The 18,086-nt window shown below is 41.1% G+C and overlaps 1 protein-coding gene across 1 annotated transcript in view; it reads left to right on the forward strand.

Annotated features, from left to right (window-relative positions):
* The window catches only part of LOC136877093 (uncharacterized), a 901,324-nt gene that overhangs the window by 290,492 nt on the left and 592,746 nt on the right, over window positions 1–18,086 (forward strand). The gene's annotated exons all lie outside the window — the stretch shown is intronic.

Raw genomic sequence — 18,086 nt, forward strand, 5'->3', positions numbered from 1 at the left:
GCGCTGAGGTTAAAATCACTTCTCGAGGAATTTTCACTACTAGCGGTACTTGCACCAAGGTTTACTCTGTTAGTTTGACAAATATGTAGGGTTCTTCGCAAAAGTAGTTACCGTGAATGCCATTAAATTCTTTCTTCAGTACATTTGTAACTTTCAGTAACTCGTCGCTAGCACATCACGCTGTGTCAATTTTACTTCACTTTATTACACATCTGAAGGTATCTGTACAAACTTTAATCAACTTTTTACCACGTGTGGGTGCATAGAACGGAGTCTGAAGCTTGTTTCTAGAATGGAGAATTGTCTTCGGTCTATGTCGGTTAATAGGTACTGAAGACAATATACTCATTTATATAAAAAGAAAGAAAGAGCCATCGTAAGGGCTCGCAAATGCGTACAGAACATGGTAGTATAAACAAAACATCAAAATATTCCACCGCATCAAGAATAGATTGCAGGGTTATGGTCGCTTGTATAATGCATTTAGAACGGTGTTGGACCAGCCGTAGCACGGAAGGAGGTGGCCACATGGTCAGACATGGAAGTATACAGAAGTTAAATGGGAATCTGCCACAGCTGGCACAACTGAACCCTCAAATCTGCCGTAGTTACCGCTGGCCGAAATTGTCGTCCAATGTGGTCCCAAAATGTTCTCGAATGGCGAGAGGTGTGGAGTCCTTGCTGGCCAAAGTAGCAGTTCGACATCACGATGGCGGGACAGAGATACCCGTGCTATGTGAGGTCGGGCATTATCCTGCTGGAAAATTAGGTTTGTCGGTTGAAGCAGGGGGTAGGGGGAAGCACACACGTTTGCAGAATTGCATAGTCGTGTTCCCACGCTGTCGGGGTTCACTCGATCACCACAGTGAGGAACGGAAATCGTAGGAAACTGCACCCTATACCCTGACATCTCTCGTTGGGACAGGTTGCTGCTCTGCAATGAAGCAAGAATCACTGCTTTGTAGAGGAAATCTCTAGATCCAAAGTCGGCGGTTGTCTGTGTTCATCGCTGAAACCCCGCTTCGCAAAGATGCTGCCCGTTACTGGCATAAGTTCATTTCTTTTATTTTTGCTATTTGCTTTACACCGCACCTACACAGACACAGATAGGTCTTATAGCGATGATAGGACAGGAACGGCATAGGGATGGGAAGGAAGCGGCCGTGGCCTTAATAAAGGTACAGCCCCAGCATTTGCCTGGTGTGAAAATGAGAAACCACGGAAAGCCATCTTCAGGGCTGCCGACAGTGGGATTCGAACCCACTATGTCCCAGATGCGAGTTCACAGCTGCTTGTCCCTAACCGCACGGCCAACTCGCCCGGTGGCATAAGTTTAAACGTGTTTGGCGGTGCTCAGGTCGTTATGGTATACATCGTAAGGGACACCGCAATGACAGGTCATGTTCTGCTAGCCGCCTGCATATGCTACAGGCATGTCCCCAGCTGCCATGATATGTCTCTCGATGGTGTGCATCGAGGACTGGGGAGTGCTCGCAACCCGCCGCACGATGAAATGATCCCCCTCATTGGAGGGTCGACCTATGTGTTGTAGACACGTGTGTGCACCCTCACAGAGTCCGACAGCGACGCAGTGTGTAGCCAGAACGATTCAACCGGCGAACAATACGCCTAAACATCTAACCTGCGTCTCTCAGTCCGACGATGCGGGCTCCCTCAAACTCATCCACCTGGTCAGAAGATTGTCAAATATATCGTCGTGGCATATTGCGTGTTCACTGAACTTAGCACTGCGGCTCTCATTGCTACTAAGACCTTATTCTATGTCTTGTGTATGTGAACGAGGGAGGGATATATACACCCCGTACCGAGCGAGTGACCGCATGGTTTGGATCCCTCAGTGACTGCAATGAGATCTAGAGTTGTAATAGTGAAAGATGTGTTCTGACAGCTCTCAGAGGGAGGTCCGTTTATTGCCTTCCTGGGTGGGGAGAATGGAGTAAGCGTATGATTGCCAAGAAAACGATGGCAGACCCACTGCGGTTGCCATGGAGATAAGCCTGCTGGCCATTGTGCGTTGCTTGGAGTTGCCAAATCTCTCATTTCTGAGTTACGTACAATTGAACACAGCGGTCTGAACGAACGAACAAGTTAGCCGAAAGCGAAGGGAAGGAGAAATGAATGAAGGAATGTGGCAACACCGTGCAGTCGCACGTGCAGTGCTCCTGTCTCCAACCCTGTCTGCCAAAAAGCAGCTTTTTTAAAAAAATACTACGGCTATAGACAATGTTGTGAGATGGACAGCGGATAATGGTATGGTAGTAAATGGGATGAAAAGTCAAGTTGTATGTTTCACGAAGAGGAAAAGTACTCTCAGATTTAATTACTGTGTTGATGGGGTGAAAGCACGTTATCGGGAACACTGTAAGTACCTAGGTGTTAAATAAGGAACGATCTTACCGAGCTCGATAGCTGCAGTCGCTTAAGTGCGGCCAATATCCAGTATTCGGGAGATAGTGGGTTCGAATCCCACTGTCGGCAGCCCTGAAGATGGTTTTCCGTGGTTTTCCATTTTCACACCAGGCAAATGCTGGGGCTGTACCTTAATTAAGGCCACGGCCGCTTCCTTCCCATTCCTAACCCTTTCCTGTCCTATCGTTGTCATAAGACCTATCTGTGTCGGTGCGACGTAAAGCAACTTGCAAAAAAAAAAAAATAGAAAAAAAAAAGAACGATCTTCATTGGGATAATCATATTAACGAGTTTGTTAAGAAAGGTTACAGATCTCTTCTCATGGTTATGAGAGTACCTGGGTATTGTAGTAAGGGTGTAAAGGAGAGGGCATATAAGTCACTGGTAAGACCGCAGTTAGAGTATGGTTCCAGTGTATGGGGCACACACCAGGACTACATGATACGAGAATTGGGAAAGATCCAAAGGAAAACAGCACGATTTGTTTTGGGTGATTTCCGAGAAAGGAGTAATGTTACGGAAATGTTACACACTCTGGGCTGGGAAGACTTGGAGTACGGAGACGAGATGATGGACTATGGGGTATGTTTCGGGCTGTCAGTGGTGAGATGGCTTGGAATGACATTAGTAGACGAATATGCATGAGCGGTGGTTTTAACAGTTTTTAAAATATTTTAGAAGACACAGTTGAAATTCAAGAGGACAAACTGGGGCAAATACAGTATTCATTAATACGATGTGAAGCAGGGAATTGCAATACATTATCGACAAAAGTGTTCGAATAAAATTTCAAGGTTTTTTGAAAACGGTAGGTAAATAATAGATAGAGAATCTGCCACGTGGGCGATAGCCCTATGTGAAGATCATTGATGATTGGTTGTATTCGGTATGTTACTTTCCTCCGTAAACAAAAATCCACAATTCTGCTCCTTCAGGCAAGCAACTTAGTTTTGAAAATATCCTAGGGATATGAGCTACGAATTTTAGGCAAATGAAATATTATAACGTATGAAAATATATTATTTATTTATTTATTCCTAAAAGTTACAATAATTTTCTTCATAATTTTTATTAGGTCGGTTAGATTAGCAGTTGCCTTTTCCTACCACTACGAGCGCTAATGTGAGTCAATGCAGAGTTTCAATTAAGCCCTTATAACTACATTCGGTGAGGACATCTTTCAAAAAAATCCAAAAACTTCTGACGGATATTTAACCATGAAACATTTATAGAAAGAATTATGTAAATAAGTTAATTTGGCTAGAATTCGAATCAAAAAGAAAACGAGTAAAGAAACAAGCGATTTTAGGCTGTTTTTCTGGAATTGCATTTAAGCCGGAAGTGATTTTCGAAATGTGTTTCTTTTTTTAGTTTGATAGAACTATCCAAAACTTAGAACGTTAAAGCTTTACGGGCACTTTAGCTGTCAACTTTCGGAAAACACTGAGGAAATTGCTTAATTTTAAGTTTTTCGTTGTATGACCTCTACTTTGTCTGCTAAGAAAGGTTTTCAACATCAAAATATTTTGAAACTGGAAACTAGCAAGTAGTAATAAATGTTAGAGAGAACAAGTCAAAGATTGTGCCATACAGATATCACAACCTAACTTGACCTCTAGTTGAAACTATCACCAAATTTATTATTATTATTATTATTATTATTATTATTATTATTATTATTATTATTATTATTATTATTATTATTGTACCGGGGGTACACCTCTACGCCGCACATTTAAATCTTGTGCCTTAAAATACTCCTTTACAGGAGAAACCGTGAACTTGAAACTGGAACAACTTATAAATTTTCTCTAGAGATGGCACCACTAAAATTGGTTATTGTGAACTGTGCGAATTTCTACTTGTTTTTGTTTTCCATTCATCAAGAAATTTGAACATTCTCTCATAGATGTCACTACTAACAAACTTTGATCATGCACCCTGGTGCGAAGTGGAGGAACCTTTTTGAAGAAACTTTGTACTCATAAGTTTTATCTTTACTAAATTTTGTTCATTCGTTTTTGGGTTGGCAATATTTATCTTTTCTTTCCGCCAGTTTTGAATTTAGCCAATCAAGGATATCTGTAATTAATTTCCAACCAATCCCATATCTCTTCTTCGATTTTGAGTATAACTTTTGAGTTTAACCAATAAAACTCTGTGGGTGTGTCTTGAATATTCATGAAAGGCCTCGAACTTTCCCCGAGCGTTTATAAAGTGCGGATTTTCACGTCTCATGGCCATTTGATCAACATCTAACTAGGTGTGTGTGTCACGCAGTGGGCGGGAGGCGCCTCTTTCTTCACGCAGCAGTTCTTCAGCAAGGTAATGGCCGTTTAACATCTTTATTTCTTGCTAGCTCTGCAGTTTAACCCGAGGGTAAGGTTCGAAACCTTAACTATGTAACAAACCTTCTAAAATGTAAATCTCATTTCGGCTCATGTAAAATTTTATAAATCTTTAACAGTAATTCGGGGATAGAGAGTGATATACCCTCTCGAGCTCCCCTTTATCTTGGTTTGAGGTACCGCATTTGTTTCTGCAATGTATTAAAGTGATTTCCATCCGCGTTACCTCAGTAGATTGGGATTAGCCCCTGTGTCGTTGGCCAAGTGCCCTATAGGTTTTTATTTTTTTTATGGATCTGAATCTTTGACTCCATTCCAGTTTGCTCGGGCCGTTTATGGAACCTGTTCTTTTTCACTAAGGCCCCGTAGGTTGGGTACTAGATACCTCTGTGTAATAAGATGGCTTTTGTAAATAGTGCCTTGTAAGGCCAGTGATTATTGGATTTTCATACTGTGTTGCCTGGAATAGACTTGAGAACTGAGAGAGCTTGAGCTCTTTTTCAAGTGTTGTAAAATTGCCTCTGGGAGGCCTGATATTGCAATTTTGGGAGCAAGGCCCCTGTTCAGCATAGCAGGTGAGGCCGCCTGGGCGAGGTGCTGGTCATTCTCCCCAGTTGTATCTCATCATCATCATCATCATCTGTTTACCCTCCAGGTTCGGTTTTTCCCTCGGACTTAGCGAGGGATCCCACCTCTACAGCCTCAAGGGCAGTGTCCTGGAGCTTCAGACTCTTGGCCGGGGGATACAACTGGGGAGTATAACCAGTACCTCGCCCAGGCGGCCTCACCTGCTATGCTGAACAGGGGCCTTGTGGAGGGATGGGAAGATTGGAAGGGATAGGCCAGGAAGAGGGAAGGAAGCGGCCGTGGCCTTAAGTTAGGTACCATCCCGGCATTTGCCTGGAGGAGAAGTGGGTAACCACGGAAAACCACTTCTAGGATGGCTGAGGTCGGAATCGAACCCACCTCTACTCAGATGACCTCCCGAGGCTAAGTAGATCCCGTTCCAGCCCTCGTACCACTTTCCAAAGTTCGTGGCAGAGCCGGGAATCGAACCCGGGCCTCCGGGGGTGGCAGCTAATCACGCTAACCACTACACCACAGAGGCCGTCCCCAGTTGTATCTCCGACCCAAAACCTGAAGCTCCAGGACACTGCCCTTGAAGCGGTAGTTGAGGGATCCCTCGCTGAGTCCGAGGGAAAAACCAAGCCTGGAGGGTAAGCAGATTAAGAAGAAGAAGCATAAGTGAAAATCCTTCTAGAAAAAGACGTTTAAGATAATGTCTTATGAGGTCTGACTTCCAGGAAGATTATTTGCAGGAGATAGGAATATTGTAATATAATGCTAGTAACTGTGTAAGGAAACTACTGTAAATTATTATTATTAAAAGGCAGTTTCTATCATAGTGCTTCCATATTTTGTCAGTAATTAAATCATAAAATATAAGCATTTAAAAAGATCATTTGTATCTTTAGCTTAAACAGACATCTGACCTAAAGGCAATGCTCATATTACCGGGCAAGTTAGCCGTGAGGTTAGGAGCGCGAAGCTGTGAACCACCATCTGGGAAATAGTGGGTTCGAACCCCACTGTCGACAGCCGTGAGAGTATTTTTCCTTAGTTTCCCATTTTCACACCAGGCAGATGCTGGGGCTATACCTTAATTAAGGCCATGGCCGCTACCTTCCCATTTTTAGGCCATTCCTCTCCCTTCGTCGCCATACGACCAATCTGTGTCGGTGCGACGTAAAACAATTAGCAAAAAAAAAAAAAAATTAATCGCATTCACATATTCGTAGATTATTCAGAATAATATGTGGTACTATTTTCTGTGTCCGCCTCTGTGGTGTAGTGGTTAGTGTGATTAGCTGCCACCCCCAGAGGTCCGGGTTTAATTCCCGGCTCTGCCACGAAATTTGAAAAGTGGTACGAGGGCTGGATCGGGGTCCACTCAGCCTCGGGAGGTGAACTGAGTAAAGGTGGGTTCGATTTCTACCTCAGCCATCCTTCCCACTTATCCTCCAAGCAAATGCCGGGATGGTACCTAACTTAAGGCCACGGCCGCTTCCTTCCCTCTTCCTTGTCTATCCCTTCCAACCTTCCCATCCCCCCGCAAGGCCCCTATTCAGAATAGCAGGTGAGGCCGCCTGGGCGAGGTATTGGCCATCCTCCCCAGTTGTATCCCCCTGACCCAGAGTCTGAAGCTCCAGGGCACTGCCCTTGAGGCGGTAGAGGTGGGATCCCTCGCTGAGTCCGAGGGAAAAGCCAACCCTAGAGGGTAAGCAGATTAAGAAGAAGAAGAAGAAGATGATGATTATTTTCTGTTATCTAAATAATTCAGTGGATTTAATGTGAGTAAATAATTTTTGTACAGTACTGGTGTAATAAAAGAACCTCATGGTGAAAGTACGTTGAAGAACATTGCCACTGTAAGACAAGATAGCACTGAAAAAAGCATAATTCTAGGAATGACTGAAGGACAAAGAGGCTAAAGGAAGAGTTTAAAATGAAACACGTCGGTAAGACGAGAATTATCACAAATGTTGACGATCAGCAGTGCGTGAGTATAACAGAAAGAAAGGGTCCATGGCGAGAAAAGATTATATTGAATATTAAGTGATTGTTCAAGAAAGAGAAGGGAATACGTTTATTCCTTGGTTTCCAAAACAAGCAGTAATATTGACGGTGACACACAGGTGTAAGAGAGCTGGAGCTTCAATCAGGAAGGTTTAGTGTCTATGGTAATGTCCATTTTATGTGCTTTCTTATAGGTGGCATTTTTATTGAAACGTAAAAAAGATCGTAACTTAATAATGGCTGTACTTATCTACAAGTTTTCACGTTCTGAGGCATTAAGCCGAGAGGATATCTGCTGAACAAGATAAGACTATAACGTTATGTATTCAGTACGGAACGCGGCTGTTGATTAGGCACTTTAGCACTTTAACACTGGTTACGTTAAAAAACAGCTTGTATGTTTTTTTTGTTTTTTTTTGTTAGTGGTTTAACGTCGTACCATGATGACGAATTCATCATGGTCGTACTAACACATCGAAGGTTTTCGACGATGAAAGGATGGGAAAGGACTAGGATTGGTAAGGAAGCGACTGTGACCTTAATTAATGTACAGCCCCTGCATTTGTCTGGTGTGAAAATGGAAAACCGTAGGCTAAAGAATTGACCTCACAAAACATATTTCTCTATCGATCTTGCTGCAAGGGTTCTTAATTTGAGGGAATGGAGTGACGATAACGAACATTTAACTGAGTCTGAAATTCCTTCCGATCCTTCTGTTCTGATCGCGACGGTATTAGGCTTGGGAGGTATAGAAGGGCTTTCATTTTCACATCTCTCATCGCCCTTTTTTCCTTCTGCTCATACTTTCATTCTTCTAATCGTCAAAACTTTGCTCCTTTTCGTATGATTAGAATTAAGGGGGAGTGAATGATCGCGTATATCTCACCACATATAAACTTGTAGTCGTAGTAGAAACCATGAAACCAGATCCTACCGTATCTTACTGTAGGAATGTAAGTTTGTGCGATGAATTTACTCACGCCTACAGTAGAATATACTGTACAAGGTTCATTTTACTCCACACATCTGCAAGAGAAAATGAACACAACGAATATTGTTCTGATGAACTGCATAACCACATGTAGCTACGCCTAAAGTCATTGGCCCAATAAAATATTTAATGACAATCAATGCAACATCAATAAAATAAATTCACGTCTATATCCAGAAGAGTTTTCTTTCGTCTGAATTTGAGAAGATATATCTCAATATTGGTTTACAAGACCGGTGTTTTTTAATTACTAAAACAATGGTAATAAGTATAAGCTCCGCCTCTGTGGTGTAGTGGTTAGTACGATTGGCTACCAGCCCCGGAGGCCCGAGTTCGATTCACGGTTCTGTCATGAAATTTTTGAAAAGTGGTACGAGGGCTGAAACGGGGTCCACTCAGCCTCGGGAGGTTATATGAGTGCAGGTGGGTTCGATTCCTAGCTCAGTCATCCTGGGCGAGGTACTGGTCATCCTACCCAGTTGTATCCCCGACCCAACGCCTCACGCTCCAGGACACTCCCCTTGAGGCGGGAGAGGTGAGATCCCTCGCTGACTCCGAGGGAAAAACCAACCCTGGAGGGTAAACAGATTAAGAAGAAGAAGAAGAATAAGAAGAAGAAGAAGAAGTTGAACTATATTGGTTTAATATTTTTATTGTGACATACGAGATTTGTTTGGTTTCTTCACCGACGATATAAACTTATCAACTTTTTCGAAATTGGTGGATATGACAACAGGTGTCTCAACCGGCAGCCTTTGTGTTGTAGCGGCACATTTGCCTTTGTCCCTTAACAGCCTTAATAATCATGTTATTGCATTTACGTCCCACTAACTACTTTTACGGTTTTCGGAGACCCCGAGGTGCCGGAATTTAGTCCCGCAGGAGTTCTTTTACGTGCCAGTAAATCTGCTGACACGAGTCTGAAGTATTTGAGCACCTTCAAATACCACCGGACTGAGCCAAGGTCGAACCTGCCAATTTGGGGTCAGAAGGCCAGCGTCTCAACCGTCTGAGCCACTCAGCCAGGCTTAACAGACTCAAAATTTTGCATTCATATTTCGGATGTGTTCCGACATATGTTTACTTCAAGAGCAGCGTACGTTATTGGCGATTGCACAGTGGGTCTCAGTCAAAAAGTGGCGAAGGTTTATCAGTGGTCCGACAGCTCTGCAGGAGTAAATACAGTATGTGTCTTTGTTATTCGTACAGGCTTCAATTTCTTATCAAGTCTCATGTATTCACATTCACGATTGAAAAAGTGAAATAAAACGTATTGCACCCGCTCACCTCCTGAGTCCCAGACTAGCATTTATCTCAGGGGTGATCAGTTCGAAAACGATAAAAAAATTTATATAAAGAAAATCAAAAAAAATATATCGGCGCATCAAATGAACACAGGGATGAACGGGGCATGCAAATTAAGGTTACGGGGGACGACTCATTCATGGATACAAATTTTTGACTCCACAATAGGACTGGGAAGTGACAACTTAAATTCCATGGGCATACTGGACTAACTACAATAAAAAGATATGGAAAGTGTTTCCTATTGAAATTGCGATGAGGAGCAATTTATTCACTTATTTTGCATACTACACATGATGACAATTTTACATTGGGACACTTTCATCCTGAAAAATAAATGACATAATACTTGCATTTTACCTCACTACTCTGGTAGTGTAAAACATCTGGTGAATTCGCCCCAATTGGTTACTGGGGATCGAATTCACATCCGTATGATTGGACGTTTCACCGCTGGAGATCTTCTTTCGGAGACGAAGGCACGACAGTAACTTTTTACTGTCGTCTCCTCGTTCCGTTTGGACATGAGACACTTCCGGTATGTACATTCTGGTGAGCCGGACACCCACCTTGGAAAATGTTATCGCCTCGAAAAAAAACGGGAATTTATAATACGGACAAACTCTAGCCTATTATTTCCAGATTCACAAACACACCAGGTAGAGTTCATTAACTCAAAAGCTACTTTAATATTTACACTTGTCAATACGACAAGACGTACGGAAAGGTTCATTACTATGCTCTGACCCTGAAGACATGTGCTGTCCGTGGGTTATTTACGTATCTACCGCTAACAATCTCCCCGTGAAAACCCAACATCTGGTTCGGAGCGGTTCGACACAGGATGACTGTCCCCATCATATCCTCCTATGATTATTGAATAATATCATTACCATTCTTTATCTGATCATTATCATCTTCTTTGACTACCATCAATTAATTTTATTATTATCATTAATTTCAATTATAATCCTGTATTTGATTATTATCCTTTGTCATCCGGGATGATTATATGCCAACCCTTGCCGACGTTTCAAACGAAGGGTCGTTCTTCCTCCTAATTTATCCGCACAATATAATGATCAGCTTCCTCATAAATATTTTATTATTATTATTATTATTACTATTATTATTATTATTACTATTATATTCGTAACAATGAATCATCGCCCATTAAATATCTTAATTTCCTTTCATCATATTTATCATTCTCAAATTACTATTGCAAGTTCTTTATCTCCTGCTCCTTCAACTTTTCATTATTATTATTATTATTATTATTATTATTATTATTATGATTAACATTATTATTAATAGTGGAAATCGTGATTATCGTAACCCGTAATCATCCTCGCTATAATACTTCAACTTCTCGCTCTTATTATTTTCATTAAAAAAAATAAAAATTAAAAAAAATTAGCTTCATTGGTTATTCTTCTTCTCCTTCTTCAAATATTTTATTTATTATTATTATTAGTTAAAAATCTCAAATTTTCCATTTCTACTCCCAACATCATTATTATGTCCAAAATATTAAAAAAAAATTCTTCAAAAACAAGTAGCTTAGTTTTTATTTATTATTATTATTAATTTAAAAAATTAATTTCGCCTGTTACACGGTAGTTCACTCTTAATATGTTTAACGTATAACCCCTTTTACGATTCCGATTTATCTTGGCACTAAGCACTTGATTTAAGACAAGATTCACTTGGAGTATGATTATTTTTATTATTATTATTAAAAATGGAAAGATGATATTTTAATTTCCACTCTTTAGAATTTAGTCACATATGTTAAATCCCGTTATGAACCACTAAGATCTGCTTTATATTGGTCGGGACAACACGGTATTCGGGACCGTACCTTCAACTTCGTACTGCCGTTAATTTTATATGGGGACACCTGTCCTCCCAAGACCCATCTCACAACCTATGGCACATCGCGGCTGGGCAAATACCTCCAATGCCGGCGATTGCTAAACTATTCCTTCCAATTTGAAGTCCATTTCCTTTCATCGGAACTCTTCAAACATTTAATTCATAAAATAATCCTCGGTGCGTGGATTCTACCACTAATAACACCGGCATCTGTATTTTATATCATCTTAGGCCTTGAGATTCATCTATTTCATCATTACAAACAATACGGCTCAATTTATTTCACGCCGGATATTCGTCCCTCATGACTTCCAACTCTAAATATGGGCTCAAATCATTCTGGGCTTTTAACATATCGTGACCATTCTAATTCACGTGCCTTTATCGCTTTTAAACAAATTTTTAATGGTTAAAATAAAGTCCAAAAAAACGTAAAATCAAAAGTTTACGTAAAATCAAACTGATTACGCGAATGAAAGTCTTTAACGCTACATGTCATCTCCACATTGATTATTATATTTGCACTGGCTAACTCACGAGGCACTGTCATTATTATTATTATACTTTAACTCGCAAACGCACAAATATTATTATTATTTTACTTTCCTTTGTCAACTCACAAACATGATTATTATTAGTATTTTAATGACCTTCCGTACGCAACACAAATCTTACATACTCTGGCTCTTTCATAATCTGGCTGACAGGTAGAAAATATTCCTAACTAACATACAAATAACCGCAGTGATTGAAAATCAAATAAATGAGTTAGCACAAAAAAAAGGAATTTAACACTTGAAATGAACTTAAGTCAAAGTATTACAAACAGCATGCATTAATTGAAAGAAATATATCCCATATTTACATTATATACAACAAACAAATACTCAAATTAATTAATCTAACCCATTATTACGTTAATATAAATTAGTTCGTCCGTCTAACAAAAAAATAAAATCATGGACTCGGGAGGCGGACCATGTTAAGTAACCATAATTAATTTACACTGAACCCCGTTTAGTCGCGATAACATCCCCCAAATATCAAAATTGTGTACTCATTCCTATGTAGAATTCCATTGTCTCGTAGCGGATGAGATATAGGCCTTACGGCCCCATGGTGATCTACTCGTCCATCATGTCGCACAATACAAATTTAACACCATAAAACACTTCTGGGTGACTACCCATGATTAATACCTTATTACACTATTTTACACAAGAATACTAATAACAAAAAAAAACTTATAGGTGTTCCTAGACCCCTGACACTCGCACAATATAATCTTCATATACGCCCGAAACACACGTCGTGGCACATTACGACGAAATGTCGTTCATTTGAACCGGCGCGTATCGCGTCTTCAACCGGCACTTCCTGGTTTATTTCTAAGCCGTCTTGATAATCGCCTAGCCCCTATAATTCCCTGCTGGGATAGTTATTCACCGTCTATCTTGAGGTGTTTACTTCAGGCTCCGCACACTGCCTTCCAAAGGTACTATCGGCGTTCCGTTAATTATTTATTATTCAATCACATGACATTTATTAAATTCCACATACAGTTGTACTGATTAGTTACACTCGGTACTGTGGATAATTTCACTGTTCGTATTCATTCTTCTAATAATTCACGCACTTTCAGCTTTAACTGACTTCGAATGCGTCCCGAGGTACTGACTTACAGAGTCAACGTGTTAGAGTCTCAACTACTTCATTACGACTGACACGACTGGTGACCGATAACGACTGGTGACTGGTAAGAACTGAGTGATGTGAGGTCCGCTACTGGACTTTTATGGACGATATGTTTTCCCGCCGGGGTCATCCGCGGTCAGCTCCTGGGGAGGGGGGTTGGTTATCCTAAATCGGCATATGCAGGTGGATTTGGATCTCTTTCTTTATCCTACTTAATACACTGGCGATACACATTCATGTGTCGTATTCTGAACTCATATCGTTCGGTGATCATGGAAATATCACTTAATTTCTGTCCTCCACCTTTCGCGCGCTAACTCGGCGTCCCTGATGGCGTGCTCATCTCGACCAATGGCGAGATAGCGTGGGTCATTTCCACGAATTCATTACTTTAATTTATTCCGATTACAATTATTCAACGTGGGAACGATATCACAAAAATCCCCTCTATTCAATTATGTGGTTGGAATAATTTAATTATTGTTATCGGAGAAGCTAACTGGAATTCACTCTGAGTTTTTCTTATGTTGGTTTATCTGCGGGCCTATGATAAATTTTCTCATTGGTCAACACCGCTTCGGTTAGTTTGAAATCTCTTCCTTGTAACGTTGACAACACCAAATGCCTCGGGCGTGGAAAAACTGGCACGTCACATTCTCGGTATTGGTGATACATCTGCTCGCCCTTGGTCCGAAATATATACTCTTTCACTTCCTCGAAGTCATTACTTCGTTGTTGTGAGCTCTAGCTTTAATCCTCTTATCTTCTGGCCAAGAAACATTTTCCCCCTAATGACAAGCTTACTGTGTGGCGACGGACAGTCGCGATATGTCTAGCTTATGTCGAAATTCTCCCGTCCACACAAAACTGACACTGTATTCATTTAATATTCCTTTATATCTGTATTTCTCGTATCAAAATCAAATCATGAAAGATAGAGCCTATCTCATCAGGGTACATTTTCCTGTTGCTCGGTTAAAAAAATCTTGTGGTAATCATGAGATTTTTTATATATCCGCATCATACTTTCATGATTTGATTACTGCTTTCGTTCCTTTTCGATGGTAACTGATCTCGTCCCGCAGATTCTGGTTATTGAGTCTCAATTCTTCATTCTCTCGTTGAATCATGTGGATCCTGTTAACGAAATCTTGGACATCACTGTCGATCTCTCCGCATTCTGGGCATGGTCTTGCTTCTATTTGCCTATGGATCAGTTGGACTTCTTCTTCTCTTCCATCTTCTTCTTCATCATCCTCTCCTTCGTCCTCATCTTCTTCTTGGTCATCCTCTGTTTTATTGAAACTCTGTCGTTTTCCTCCTAGCTGTCGTTCGTCCTCGAATCTAGGGGCGTTTGGATTTAGCTGGCTACTATATTGAGAATGTGACAACGGCGCGTTCCTTTCCCCGTAGCGACCACCATTTGCCTCCTTCTTCCATTTGTCTTCTAAATATTGCTTGGTCTCCTGATGTAGCTCCTCCATAGTTTGTATCGTCGCCTCTATTTATGGTTTCCCATCGTCTCGGTCCCAAACACTACATGGCTTGTCATCCTTTCGGTCATGATTTTGGATTGCCTCCTTCCATTTCCTCTTCTTCAGCTCATCGAGGTACTGCTGGGTTTCTGGGTGTCGATCATCCTCATTTCTACGGTATTCCTCCGTGTAATGCCTTCTGTTATTCTGATTTCTTCTGTTTTACGGCTGAGTTTCGCTCCTTCCATTCCGATATCCACGGTATCCCCTTTCGTCATGGAATTTAACATGCTTCGTTTGCCAGTTGCCTTCCGCAAATCCTCCTCCGTGATTCCATTGTCGGGGTCTCCATCCTGGATCATACATCCTCTTGGGTTCTGGATCGGTACTCGTTCCTTGACTTCTAGTACTGATGGTTCTAGTTTCCGTCTGCCTCTCGACGTTATTTATCTGTTGCTCTCTAGGCCTGGGTTGCCTCTGGTTAGAGTGATACGTGGTCTGATCTAATTGACGTAACAGAGCTTCCGCTTGTACTGCAGTCTGAATATTCGACGCAATCATCATCCGCTGGACCTCAAATGGTAACTGCTTCCCGATAGCGCTAATGAGTTCTGTCTCACTGACCGGATTGTCTAATTCCCGCATCTTATGAAATTGGGATACGAAATACTCTGAATATTTAGTTGGGGACGATGTTGAATAACGTCTAGAATACAACTCCAACCTAAGATCTTGCTGTTCTTGGATACTCCAGAATTTTTGCAAAAACGCCTGTCGGAATCCCATGAAATCCTCGAATGTGTATAAGAAGGCCCTGAACCACATTGCAGGTGCTCCGTCCAAAAACTTCTCTACAGTTCGTAATTGCCGCTCCGCCGGAATTTTATTTTCACTAATATAGTTAGTGATCTCGCGGATGAAGCCTTTAGGGGTTATATGTCCTCGAGCGTCGTATCTAGGTGGTTTGTCGTCTGACATTTTGATGACGTGGACCACAGATGTCGGAAGGGCATTTGATGATAATGACGATCCGTCTCCTACTTCAAACTTAAGTCCGGTCGTATCAGCTTGTGACATGCCTTCCTTTTTATGAAAGCCCTGATTGTCTGGGGTCTCGAACTCTCGGTACTGGAGATGGAAGTCCTGAACTGACCCTGGCTGTTCTAACCTGGCCTTGACCTGTTCCAGATCCTTTCTAATTTCTTCCAGCCTTTCGGTATTACTGTCTGACATTTGCTTGACCACTGAATTCTGCCCCGTGTGTACATTAAATTGTTCCACTATTCGGACCTCTGTGTCAGCGATCGTCTGGCTTGTTCCGCCAACCCATCAGTCTTTCTGAACAATGCTATATTTGCCTCCTCACACTGTGTGAGTCTACGGCTACGATCTTCAGAATTCGTCTTTATATCCTGAATTTCATTTCTGAGACCGGCTACTAGTACTAGGGTACGAACAGTTTCACCTCGTAACTCATCGATTCCCTTTTCGTGCCTCTCCAAAGTATTTGCAGTATGTGCACCTTTACTTTCCACGTGGCTTCGGATGATATCGTTTTCCTTGCGACATTCACCCCTCACCTCTTCGATGTGCGCCTTTAAATCTTCGCGGTCGACCAACCTCTGAGCTGAAATCTCCTGAATACTGGCCTTTAATTTCTCCTTCATTTCGTTACGTTCTAGTAACGCCTCATCCCTGAATCGGTCAACCTTTTCATTGACACTAATAATACAAGAGTCGATATGTCCTTTCAATTCGTCCTTAGCGAAATGACACGCCTCCTGGACTTGGGTCATTCGGTCCCGTAATTCCTGTCCTAGTGATATACTGGCGGCATGAACCTCAGCTATTTGTTCTGTGAGTTTTATTTTATTAAATTCACACGCGGCCTGTACCATATCGACTTTACTTTCTAACGAAACGTTAGCGGCATGTATTTGTTCCGTCAGTTCCTGTCTATTAGTCTCAATTTTGCGCTCTAGTGAAACACTCGCGGCCTGAATTATAGATGTCAGTTCCTGTTTAGTAGAAACACTAGCGGCCTGCATTTGTTCCGTCGTTATAGCCAAACCTCGCATCAAGTCTTCCAAAGTGAGAGCTTTCACCTCTCCCTGTCCTTCTAACTGTTCACCTTGGGGACGCTCCCCACCTTCGTCTGACATTATATCAAATGAGAAAAGAGGGCCGATCAGCCTCTCATCCTATCGCACACGATTACGACAATTTTGGGTCTAGGCCCTATCATACGGTTATATCCTCGTTACTATTTTCTAAACATTTTTAACTTTCCAAATTCAAAACCAAAACAATATTTTTCGCTTTCACATAGCGAATTATTATATAACGTAATTCAAATTTCTATATTAATTGCCATCACGTGCTTATTTTCCCCGAATTAGATATCATCAGTCACTCCAGAATATGACAACAACAACAACAACAATCGATAATACAACGATGGAAAACTTGAAGTCACCTGTCTTGAAATAATTTACATTTAACTTACACAGTTCCATTATCTTTTTATTAATACTTGAATCTGGTTCTCAGTCACATTTTTACCAAATACAGTATTCCTAATAAATTTTGCCTATATAAAATTCCTGCCCATGGATAATTACATTTATGTGGAGTCTCACTAATTCACAATAAAATTTTAATTTCGTAGAATAGGGAATTATTAATTTAATGAGCCTTTATAGCAATAAAATACTATTGTATAATTATCAAGTCTAGCCCCGTTCGAAACTAACCTTACTTTAACATGAATTACTACTTGACATATCTAAAACCACTTTTTAACTTAACCGTGACGCGGTCAAAATTTAATTAAATATCCCGATTCGGTTTACATTGAAGTTAAACAACTGGGCCTATCTATAATGAAATCGGGCACTGAGCTGGTCGCTCATGATATCGTCGCTAATACAACAAAAAAATAAAGTCACCCGTTGCTCAAACATGATGCAATAGGCCCTTTTACGTTGGGCGCCATTATGCACCCGCTCACCTCCTGAGTCCCAGACTAGCATTTATCTCAGGGGTGATCAGTTCGAAAACGATAAAAAATTTATATAAAGAAAATCAAAAAAATATATCGGCGCATCAAATGAACACAGGGATGAACGGGGCATGCAAATTAAGGTTACGGGGGACGACTCATTCATGGATACAAATTTTTGACTCCACAATAGGACTGGGAAGTGACAACTTAAATTCCATGGGCATACTGGACTAACTACAATAAAAAGATATGGAAAGTGTTTCCTATTGAAATTGCGATGAGGAGCAATTTATTCACTTATTTTGCATACTACACATGATGACAATTTTACATTGGGACACTTTCATCCTAAAAATAAATGACATAATACTTGCATTTTACCG

The sequence above is a fragment of the Anabrus simplex genome, chromosome 7, assembly GCF_040414725.1.
Source record: "Anabrus simplex isolate iqAnaSimp1 chromosome 7, ASM4041472v1, whole genome shotgun sequence".
Lineage (NCBI taxonomy): Eukaryota > Metazoa > Arthropoda > Insecta > Orthoptera > Tettigoniidae > Anabrus > Anabrus simplex.